Genomic DNA, 12261 nt, shown 5'->3' on the forward strand with positions numbered 1-12261 from the left:
TTCCAATGAGTCAACTCTTTGCATTATTTAATGGCATATTTTAAATAACCACATGTATCAGGTGAGAAAAGCAATCTTGCTTTGAGAAATAAGTTCATTACTAGACTCTCAATCATTATAAATTCTCTGAAACTTTCCTAACACGCTATTTGGGGGTGGTGGTGGTGGAGGGATTGTCCATTTCAATTGTGAAATAGAAGTTAATTTCTCAATGTGCTCTGCTTAAAGCAGGCGATGATGATAATCTAGGCATAGAGAGAATATGCTTCTGAAAATCTTGTTGTACTCCATCTTCGCTAGAACAAGAGCAGAATATTTCTTTGTTCAGTATTGTGATTCTGAATTCTCAGTCACAGTTTCATGAATATTCAGTATTACTGCACGCCCAGGAATAATTAGCAGACAGTGTAAATGTCTGAAGGATACTTATGCATGCACGGACATGCATCGCTTTTTCTCTGTATAGGGTGACATATTTGCTGGAGTATCACCAAGTGCAGAAGCTGTTGCAGGCACCCTCGAAAACAGCCCCCTGCTAACAGGGGTCCCCTCCCTCTGGGTATTCATGCCCTATACAATCTCCTCTTCTTGAAAGTGGGCTAGACTAATCGACTCAATTCTAACAAATCACGTGTGGCAGAAGTCATGTGATGTCACTGCTGAGACTAGGTTATAAAAAAAAACCTAATGTGGCTTCCATCTTTGGTGCTCTGTTTCTTTTCTTGCTCTTTCTTGGATCACTCACTGTAGGGGAAGCTAGTTGCCATGTTGTAAGGCAACCCTGTAGATGAGGCTCAAGGCTGCCCAACAACCACAGGAGTTAGCTTGACAAGGGATACCTCCCTTTGGCCCCCTCCCAATCAAGCCTTCAGGTGAGGCCTTCAACCCCAGGCAGCAGCTGCCTCATGAAAGCCCTTGTGGCAGAGATATCCAGCTAAGCTGCCTGGATTCCTGACCCACAGAGATTGTAAGATAGTTAATATTTGTTGTCTCAAGCTGCTGTGTTTTGGAGTAATTTGTTACACAGGCACAGATGACTAATGCACAGGGAAAAGAGAAGTAAATCATTAGGGGTCCAATAACAAGCTCATACACATTTCCTGGTCCCTCACCTGGAAAGCAGGGCATAGAAAAAGAGGCAGGGTCCTAGACTAGTCCTAAGTGTAACAAGCAAATCCTAAGAACAGAAGACCCAGTCCTTACCCTTTTTTACAGAACAGGGGTCATCCTTAACTTTAAAATAGGTGAGAGAGCATGTGTTGCTGCTCAGTCCCTGGCAGCCCTGGTATTGAGTGTCATCAACCTGCTAGTGAGTGCAGATGTCTTTGTGTCACAAGAATTGACGTCTGTCCAGGTGTCCTCTTCCTCCTCCTCAGGGCATCTGCTCTGATCCCCAAGACCTTGGCACACCCAGTGACTGTGGAGTCAGACCGTGGTCCTGGAAGGGAGCTCAAAAGACAGGCCTTCAACCCTGGCATCCAGAAGAGATAGGTCCAAATGTGGGAACACAGAAGGGATAGGGGATTTCAGCGGGGGATCCAAAAGAAAGGCATGTGGTCCGGCTGTCAAAGAGCAAGCTGTGAACTATCTCTGATAAGAATCGTCTCCACACTGCTTCCAGGACTACAAAGAACTTTCTGTCCATGTGATGGTTATTTTTCTCTCAGCATCACTTCCTCTCTGACTGGAGCTAATCATTTGAAAACACAAAACAAAATTTTAGGAAGCAGGACAGATGTTCTACTCCTTTGCCCCTTTCCATGGCATCTACTTAGGGCTGCTCCCCGCCCTCCATGTTCCCCTCCCCTCAGCCAGTCCCACAGAAGCTGGCAATTGTAGAAGCTGTTTCTGTTTCCCTTCCAGAGACACTAAGCTCTGCTTCTTCTCATGTGCAGTGGCCACAGCTGCTGTGTTGCCATGCCGTCATCTGGTTGCTATGACTTATGAGGTTGTGGATGTGCCAGAACGTGAATCTATTAATTTAACAGGAACTAGGCTCAGCACATACATTCCCTGTTAGGTCATTTGCTTTGCTACCTAAACCACATCCAATGTGTTCAGCAATGGGAACATTTCCTAGAGTCTGGCTTTACAAAAATGCTAAATGCCCTGAATTTTGCATCTGCACAGTCAGTTTTATATTATTAAATTATTGTGGAGGACATAAAGACATTCTAGCAGGGATATGCAAAGAGATTAGCTCAGGGGAAAAAAATTAAGGGGAGGGAAATAGGCAAAGTCTCTAGTCTTCATCCTCTACATACTGAGGTCCTTTCTGCAGGAGGTGTCTGTCCTCACTTCGGTAGAAATCCTGTCCTGAGCCGGGCTGCTCAGTGACAAGGTCTAAGCCCTAGGGCACTGGTGATGGGTGCCACAGTGAGAGAAACCGCTGTCCTCTTCTGGGGCACCCGCAAGCAGGCATTTTTCATTCACCCCTTCAATTAACACTTACTGAATGTCTACCGGTGGGTGTGCAAGAGAAACAAAGATGAAAAGGACAAAGTCTCTCCCTAGTGGAAGAGAAAGACACATAAACTAGAATGCAACGTGAGAGGTATAATAATCGACTTCTACCTCAGGTACTATGAACTTCCAGAGAAGGAAGCAAGTCAGTCTGGAGAAGTGGGTTATGGGTCACTGCCAGTGTTTTTCTTTAAAAAAAAAATTGTTTTCAAATTATCAGATGCATTGCATTAAGTAATAATTATTATTTGGTATAACTTTTGTTTCCCTTGTGCACAATAATATATTTTTTTATGGAATCATAGTGTAAAACATATTTCCTGCATGCAGTCAAAGAAGTGTGAAAGTTCTGGGTTTAAAGAGTGATGAAGAACTATCAGAACTGCTGACAGCCTATGATGGGCCAGGCCTCAAGGTGCTGTCCCATTAGATAGTTGAAGAGACAAGTCATGACTTAAGACAGTCTTCAGATCCTTCTGAATTCTCCTTTAGTAAATCAAGACCAAGCCTAAAGAACCAGCTCCTTGAGTCCTCTCTGAACAGAGTAGAGGCCCCTTCCACCCAAGCCAGTTAGGCCACCTCTAAGGCAATGAAAGAGCAGCCACTGCCTTGCCAGACGGTGGGAGGGGAAAGAGGAAAGTGAGAAGAGGCTCAGAAATGCATCGTGGAGACTTCCCTGCTAGTCCAGTGGCTAAGACTCCATGCTCCCTATGCAGGGGGCGCCAGTTCAATCCCCAGTCAGGGAACTAGATCCCGCCAGCTGCAGCTAAGAGTTCACATGCCACAAATAAAGATCCTGCATGCTGCAACTAAGAACTGGTGCAGCCAGATGAATTTTTTTTTTTTTTTTTTAAGTATTATGCTTTTCCTTCTCTCCAGGTCTCAGATGGGAGTGGGGAAGGTGCATTACCTAATGAGTGTACTTCAATCAGGGGCTTCCTAGGCAGCACTAGTGGTAAAGAATGCAGTACAGGAGACATAAGAGTTGCGGGTTCAATCCCTGGGTCGGGAAAATCCCCTGGAGAAGGCCATGGCAACCCACTCCAGTAACTTTGCCTGGAGAATCCCATGGACAGAGGAGTCTGGCAGGCAACAGTTCATAGGGTTGCAAAGAGTCAGACATGACTGAAGCAACTTAGCACACACGTACATAGGCAAGCGCAAGGGGGGAGGGAGTGGTTCTCACCCAGCCCCGCCACTGGCACTCTGAGATAGCTGCCTCCACAGTGGTTTTGTACCCCACAGAGGGCAGCCATTTCAAAGTGAACCTGGTGGTCAAGCTGGGGAGGCAGAGCCAGGCCTGAGGCTTAGTGTTCCTGAGTTCCTGCGGTTTCCACATGGCATAGCCAGCCTGTTGACAGCCAGCAGCCTTCCATGGAACTGCCCTGGTGGAGCAAGGTGACCCTGCAACAAGCTCAGGGCAGACATGGGTCTGCACTAGTGAAAACACAGGGGAAAATGAGCACCAAGTTGCAAAGCGGGAGATGCCAGTGCTGGGAGGTAGGGGGTGGCTTTACTAAAGAATCCACAAGTTCGTGTGCTGTAACTGGTACCATCAGGGGCCTGCCCAGCCAGCAGAAACCGAGAGGACGGGGCATCTTGATATGATGGTTAGGAACAAGGATCTGGGGCTGCCCACACACTGCCTGGTTTCATGTCCCATCTCTGCCACATACTACCCATGTGACCTTGGACAAGTTACTTACCCTTTTTGCATCTCAGATTCCTTGTCTATAAAATGAGGATCATTGCACATACTTGATAAGGTTGTTATAACATTTAAATTAGTTTGATTTTTTTTTTTTACTGCACCGGATCTCAGCTGCAACGCTTGGGATCTTCAATTTTCAGTTTGTGGCACGTGGGATCTTTAGTTTCAGCGTGTGGGATCTAGTTCCCTGCCCAGGGATCGAACCTGGGTTCCTTGCATTGAGAGTGTGCAGTCTTAGCCACTGGATCACCAGGGAAGTCCCAAGAATTAGTTTGTAAAGCTCTTATATATGTGTTCCTTAAGTGTCAGTTATATAAGGAAATCGTTCACCAAGCAAAAGGAATTCTATAGGGATGTCATAGGACTCCAAGGCCTCCAAATTGGATTTTTAGTAAAAAATCCCCCCAATCATCAGCTCATGAGCAAAGTTGGATCAGCTGTAGACTGTACATTTAAGATATGGTTTAAGTTAAAATGTTTGGCTCCTCTGCATAGTTTGGCTGAAAAGATAGACACAGAAGTTTTTTAAGTAAGACATTCAGTTCAGTTCAGTTCAGTCGCTCAGTCATGTCTGACTCTTTGAGACCCCATGAATCGCAGCACGCCAGGCCTCCCTGTCCATCACCAACTCCCAGAGTTTACTCAAACTCATGTCCATCAAGTCGGTGATGCCATCCAATCATCTCATCCTCTGTCATCCCCTTCTCCTCCTGCCCGCAATCCCTCCCAGCATCAGGGTCTTTTCCAATGAGTCAACTCTTCGCATGAGGTGCCCAAAGTACTGGAGTTTCAGCTTTAGCATCATTCCTTCCAAAAAAATCCCAGGGCTGATCTCCTTCAGAATGGACTGGTTGGACCTCCTTGCAGTCCAAGGGACTCTCAAGAGTCTTCTCCAACACCACAGTTCAAAAGCATCAATTCTTCGGCGCTCAGCTTTCTTCACAGTCCAACTCTCACATCCATACATGACCACAGGAAAAACCATAGCCTTGACTAGATGGACCTTTGTTGGCAAAGTAATGTCTCTGCTTTTGAATAGGCTGTCTAGGTTGGTCATAACTTTCCTTCCAAGGAGTAAGCATCTTTTAATTTCATGGCTGCAGTCACCATCTGCAGTGATTTTGGAGCCCCCAAAAATAAAGTCTGCCACTGTTTCCACTGTTTCCCCATCTATTTCCCATGAAGTGATGGGATGGGATGCCATGATCTTCGTTTTCTGAATGTTGAGCTTTAAGCCAACTTTTTCACTCTCTACTTTCACTTTCATCAAGAGGCTTTTGAGTTCCTCTTCACTTTCTGCCATAAGGGTGGTGTCATCTGCATATCTGAGGTTATTGATATTTCTCCCAGCAATCTTGATTCCAGCTTGTGCTTCTTCCAGCCCAGCATTTCTCATGATGTACTCTGCATATAAGTTAAATAAGCAGGGTGACAATATACAGCCTTGACGTATTTCTATCTGGAACCAGTCTGTTGTCCCATGTCCAGTTCTAACTGTTGCTTCCTGACCTGCATATAGGTTTTTCAAGAGGCAGGTCAGGTGGTCTGGTATTCCCATCTCTTTCAGAATTTTCCACAGTTTATTGTGATCCACACAGTCAAAGGCTTTGGCATAAATAGATGTTTATGAAAGCAGAAATAGATGTTTTTCTGGAACTCTCTTGTTTTTTCCATGATCCAGCGGATGTTGGCAATTTGATCTCTGGTTCCTTTGCCTTTTCTAAAACTAGCTTGAACATCTGGAAGTTCATGGTTCACATATTGCTAGAGCCTGGCTTGGAGAATTTTGAGCATTACTTTACTATCATGTGAGATGAGTGCAATTGTGTGGTAGTTTGAGCATTCTTTGGGATTGGAATGAAAACTGACCTTTTCCAGTCCTATGGCCACTGCTGAGTTTTCCAAATTTGCTGGCATATTGAGTGCAGCACTTTCACAGCATCATCTTTCAGGATTTGAAATAACTCAACTGGAATTCCATCACCTCCACTAGCTTTGTTCGTAGTAATGCTTTCTAAGGCCCACTTGACTTCACATTCCACTTACCTTCAATTGTCCAAATGCAATTTAAGAGGGGGTTGTGGTTGGTTAACAGAATAACAGTCCTCCCCAAAATGTCCATGTCCAAATTCCTAGAACCTATGAATGTTAATTCCCCCAACAAGGGAAGGTTGCTAATTGTGCTATGCTGTGTTGGGTCGTTCAGTCGTGTCCCACTCTTTGTGACCCCATGGACTGTAGCCTGCCAGGCTCCTCTGTCCATGGGGATTCTCCAGACAAGAATACTGGAGTGGGTTGCCATGCCCTCCTCCAGGAGATCTTCCCAACCCAGGGACTGAACCCAAGTGTGCTAATTAGCTCATCTTAAAATAAGGAGATTTTCCTGGATTGTTGGGATGGGCCAATGTAATCACAAGGATCCTTAAACATAGAAGAGGGAGGCAGAAAAGGAATCAGCCAGAGGGAGACTTTGGAAGAATGGTCAGAGAGATACAAGGTTGCCAGCTTTGAAGATGGAGAAAAAGTGTCATGAGCCAACAACGAAGGTGACTTCCACACACTGGAGAAGGCAAGGAAACAGATTCTCTCAGAGACTCCAGAAAAGAATGCAGCCCTACTGACACCTTGATTTTAGCCCATTAGATAAAAATCTGCATTGCTTTAAGCTACCAATTTTGTGGTAATGTGTTACAGTAGCCATAGAAAACTCTTACAGGAGCATTTTCTAAATGTAGTATTTTCTGGGAAGTATTTGCATCATGTGTTAGACACATGTGTTACAATGTGTATTAGAAACCCCAGTTTTCAGATTACAATCTGAGCGGGAAGTCTAGCTGGGTGGGCCAGGCACAGTACCAGAATGTCAGCTCCCTGGCAGGTTCCCAGAGTAACAGACCCTTGAAACTCAGGGACAGGTCTTTTAAAGTACAATGGTATACAGTTTCATCCGCTGCTTTAGGGATGAACTCCCAACACGCAAACTGTTTTTAGGAGCTTCTCAGAAGTGGTAACTGCTGCTGCTGCTAAGTCGCTTCAGTCGTGTCAGACCCTGTGTGACCCCATAGACAGCAGCCCACCAGGCTCTCCCGTCCCTGGGATTCTCCAGGCAAGAACACTGGAGTGGGTTGCCATTTCCTTCTCCATTATAGTCCAGCTGCTGCTGCTGCTGCTAAGTCACTTCAGTCGTGTCCGACTCTGTGCAACCCCATAGACAGCAGCCCACCAGGCTCCCCCGTCCCTGGGATTCTCCAGGCAAGAACACTGGAGTGGGTTGCCATTTCCTTCTCCATTATAGTCCAGCTGCTGCTGCTGCTGCTAAGTCACTTCAGTCGTGTCCGACTCTGTGCAACCCCATAGACAGCAGCCCACCAGGCTCCCCCGTCCCTGGGATTCTCCAGGCAAGAACACTGGAGTGGGTTGCCATTTCCTTCTCCAATGCATGAAAGTGAAAAGTGAAAGTGAATTCGCTCAGTCGTGTCTGACTCTTTGCAACTCCATGAACTGCAGCCTACCAGGCTCCTCCACCCATGGGATTTTCCAAGAGTACTGGAGTGGGGTGCCATTAGCAGGCCACAATATGGAGGGCAAGTGTAGAAATGGTTAATGAGAGCAAACCAGAGTCAGCTGTCAAAAGCTGCTGTGGAAATTCTCTGTGCATTTGATGACCACACTTTCCCAGAAAGGTGGTGTTACCACCCAGAGTTTGTAAATGAATCTTTCTTTTCACAATGAAGAGGAAAACACAAACCCAAGAGTCAAGGCAGTTTACACAGCATTCCTGGGATCTAGGTCAGCCAGCAACACCAGACTTCAATCCCTCTGCACAGGTTGCTTTTTCCTGTTCATAGCTCAAAGGTTAAGCTCCCTGCACAGTGGGGAGGAAGTTTTGTCACAGTCCTCTGCCAGTAATAAATATTGGTCCTGGGACATCTCTCTTAGCAGCAACATAGGAGGTGTCATTCGAGTTCTCAGGCCAAGAAGTTGCTAGACATTCATGAGATTATCTTAGGTCTCATGACTTATGGGAAAAGGAAGTCCTCCTATTCTGGGTGTGGTAATATCTGGGGATTACCACACAAGGGACCACATAGTGTGGCCATATATAGAGTCTGTGAGCTCTTTGGGGAGTCTTTGTGAACTGGAATTTTTCACAGTATCTCCAAGGAACTGTGTTAGAAAAGCTGTAGTTTGTGGATTTCTTACACAGGGCACAAGACCCCGTGGACTCCCTAATGTATCCCCTTTTATTGATACATCCTAATTTCAAATAGTTTTCCAGAGAGCATTAAGGTGGAAGGACCACTTTGGATGACCAGGTCTACACGTCTATTTAGAGCAGCCCAGGCCATCAGCTGGACCATTTGTGGCCTCTCTATCACTCTTGTATTTTTCTTTTTTTGGCTGCACTGGGTCTTTGTTGCATCATGTGGAATCTTTCATTGAGGTACGGGTACATGGACTCTCCAGTTGTGATGCACAGGCTCCAGAACATGAGGGCTCAGTAGCTGTGACATGTGGGATCTTAGTTACCCGACCAGGGATCGAACCCACATCCCCTGAATTGCAAGGCGTATTCTTAACCACTGGACCACCAGAGAAGTTCCTCTATCACTCTTTTAGAATCACTCTTGAAAGCTGTCCCATTTGAACAGCCTTTGCCCTGCACTGTGGGGCTTTGCCTGGTTTCCTGACATAATTTTTCCCTTTGCCCCTAGTAGGAGGGTGTGGTCACTGACTCACCTTCCAGGCTTTCCCCATCTGAGATCAGTGAATTGGTTAACTTCCACCTAATGTGGTTGCAAAGAACCGGAGGACCTATAGAATGCCACTGAACCCCCATGTGGACCATATCCAGGTTCCTGGTGTTCTGACTATGTCTATGAGCTCCTGTCTTGAGCTGCATTGATCTTCCTTTAGCCTAAGAATTCATCCTCCCCTAGGCAGAGTACCCAAATCAACAGCCTTGATGCCTAACAATCAGCGGTCTGGATTCTGGGTCTTGGTTACAGGATTCAAAGCAACTGCTTTAGAGATGGAGACCATGTAACAATTAAAGGCTGATTTGGTGATCCATTAGTCTTGGTTTCAAATGAGAGACTAGAACAAGTCAGGGGGGTCTTGTAAACTGTATTGTGGTGACTGGCAAACCTTACCTCGTTTATTACAGGTATTGACGGATGCAGATGGCTGTACATCGATACTTGACTGCAGTGTGGCCCCCGTGGCTCTCCCAGCACACCCTATTTCCAAGAAGCTGATTTGGAAGGCTACATTCTTCTCCTTTTTGTGAAGTTATGGAGCTTCTAGAGGTTTCTAACAGCTGTGCAAAGGAACACTTTGAATTGCCTAAACCCTGTCAAGGCAGTGAATCAAGGGCTATGGGCATCAAAAAGTGAGACACATGCCAAAATCCACAAACAAACCTTCACATGTTCTTTCCACAACCAAAACCAATAGGAATCAATAGAGCAAGGACTGGATTAACTGACCTCCACTTCCACTCGCCTGTCTTCCCCATCCCTGGCCTTCTGCTGTAGCTAGAGGACTGTGAGCTCACACACATCACATTTCTGCATACCTTATGTGTGTCCCTTGTGAGCAGACTGCCCTTTGTTCCAAGCTATCTTTTTCAGATTGTGTCTTTCTCAGACCAAAGTACAGGCCTGCTTACTAACTATTGCTTCAAATCTGGTTTCCTAAAGTTTAAGGTTCCTCTCTCACAATGGGCCTCACTGTAAGGGCAGGTCACTTGGCCCTCTTTGTATTGCCTTTGGGAACTGGGACTCAGGAATCACCACAGGAAAATGTCCATACTCTTGCTACTGTTGCTGTGGATAAAGAAGTCCTTTGTTTCTGATGCAGAGGTCTCCTGTGTTCTGCCAGCATCCATGTGGCAAGTTAACTTGTTAACTTGCAAAGTGGGTAAAAAACATCTGAGAGCCTTCACAGTTATTGACAACTTTTTTTTTTTTTTTCTCATATAACACTCCTCCTGACCCACCAGCTCATGCCCCTCAGGCCTGTGATCCCTAAAGCCTCTTTGGTAGTTTGGGGCCAAGGGGAAACTACTCCCACAGAGGTGAGACAAACCAAAAAACCAAATTAAAGAGCAAGGTTGAAGCTAGGGCAGGACTGAGATATCAAGAAGCTTGGTTTAAACCCAAGACTGGGGACAGCTTGTACTTCTGGGCTGTTTATAGCTATATCGTTGATTATATGTTCCAGTCAACTGACAGGCAATTCTAAACCCGCTTAGGTAAACAAACTCGTTGATTTTCTCATATGTAAAATAAAATGATTTGGATTACATTATTTCTGAGGTTCTTTCCAGCAACGATATTTGTGTGTTATGAATGTGCGACATAGCTGCCTAGTGCACACACTAGGCACTCGACCTAATTTAAAATAATGATTGCAAAGAGGACTGTGATGTAGTAGAAAGAACATAGCATTATAACTTAAGAAATCTGAATTCCACAATGAAAGGTAATATATTGTGTGCTGTGTGCTTAGGCACTCAGTTGTGCCCGACTCTGGGACCCCAACTCTGGGACCCACTGACTGTAGCCTGCAAGGCTCCTCTGTCTAAATGTGTATAAGGTCTTTTAATACTCAAATAACCCATTTTTTAATTTTTTGAGACAGAAGAGGGATATTTATGAGATCTAGCTAAAAAGTGAATCACATTGTCTCAGGTTTGGGTTTCAGTGAAAGCACTCCTTTCTACTAACAAAGTTATTCACTGTTGGGGAAAAAAGGAAGCCTGAATTCCAGTCCCATTGGACAAGTGACTTGGCAAGATTGAGGAGGCAAGATGTTTTTAGGTGGCTCAAGAGTGTGCATTAAATCACAATGAAAAAGTAAGTTTTTTTTCAATTCTCTTTCTATTTTTCTGATTATGTCAAAGGGAGTGAGTGAGTGAAAGTCGCTCAGTTGTGTCCGACTCTTTGCGACCCCATGGACTATACAGTCCATGGAATTCTCCAGGCCAGAACACTGGAGTGGGTAGCCTTTCCCTTCTCTAGGGGATCTTCCCTACCCAGGGATTGAACCAAGGTGTCCCACATTGTGGGCGGATTCTTTACCAACTAAGCCATAAGGTCCGTTTACTGTTAGCGTGTCTTTGTGTTTAGTTGCTAAATTGTGTCCCACTCTTTTATGACCCCGTGGACTGTAGCCTGCCAGGCTCCTCTGCCCGTGGGATTTTTCAGGCAAGAATACTGGAGTAGGTAGCCATTCTCTTCTCCAGGGTGTCTTCTCGACCCAGGGATGGAACCCACGTCTCCTGCATTGCATTCTTTACCGCTGAGTCACCAGGAAAGCCCTAGTGTGTCTTTAACAGCTTGTTAATATGCACTAATTTTCCTTTTCACAAAGAAAGAGAGGTCTCAAGCTCAGACACTTCACAGACTGCACTGTTTCCTGACCCACAAAATGGGAAGAGTGATAATATCTCCCTCAGTTTGTTAAGAAGGAAATAACACAGCATCTGAAACCCTCAGCCCAGGGCCCAGCTGGTAGATGTCTTCTGATAAAGTAAAAAGGTTGATAACTTGGCTCAGCATCCATCCTGGTGCAGCCCTGGCCCTTCACTCCCACATCCTCATGATAACCCTGTGTGGTAGGTGCCGTTATTCCTGCTCAATAACCCCTCGAAATAGCTATGGTTCTCCTAGTGTTACAGATGAGTGAGCTAAGGCTCAGAGAGGTTAGGTAACTTGCCTGGAGTTTTAGAACCGGTAAGTGGCTCCAGGTGAGGTTCAAACCCACTCTCTCTGAGAGAGCTCTACTCTTTCCCCTCCCACCAACTATGACACCAGACCTGATTAAATAGGAACCCCCTAGGTAGCGGTGGGGACAGGGGGTCACAGAAGGAACTCTGAGTCCCTGTCTTGCTGGTGAGCAACCTCACTCCCACTGCCAGTCTGGGACAGCCTCAGGGACCTGGTTCCCGGTCCTCTTTTCCCGATGTCTCCCCTGTCCCCATTTGCCCGGTGGAAAATTCTCTGTCTTCATTCAGTGATTGGAGTCCTTTCATTAGCCTCTTAACTCTGTTGCTGGGACTCCACCACCTTCTACTGGGCGTT

This window comes from Bubalus kerabau, chromosome 10 (genome assembly GCF_029407905.1).
Source record: "Bubalus kerabau isolate K-KA32 ecotype Philippines breed swamp buffalo chromosome 10, PCC_UOA_SB_1v2, whole genome shotgun sequence".
Classification (NCBI taxonomy): Eukaryota; Metazoa; Chordata; class Mammalia; order Artiodactyla; family Bovidae; genus Bubalus; species Bubalus kerabau.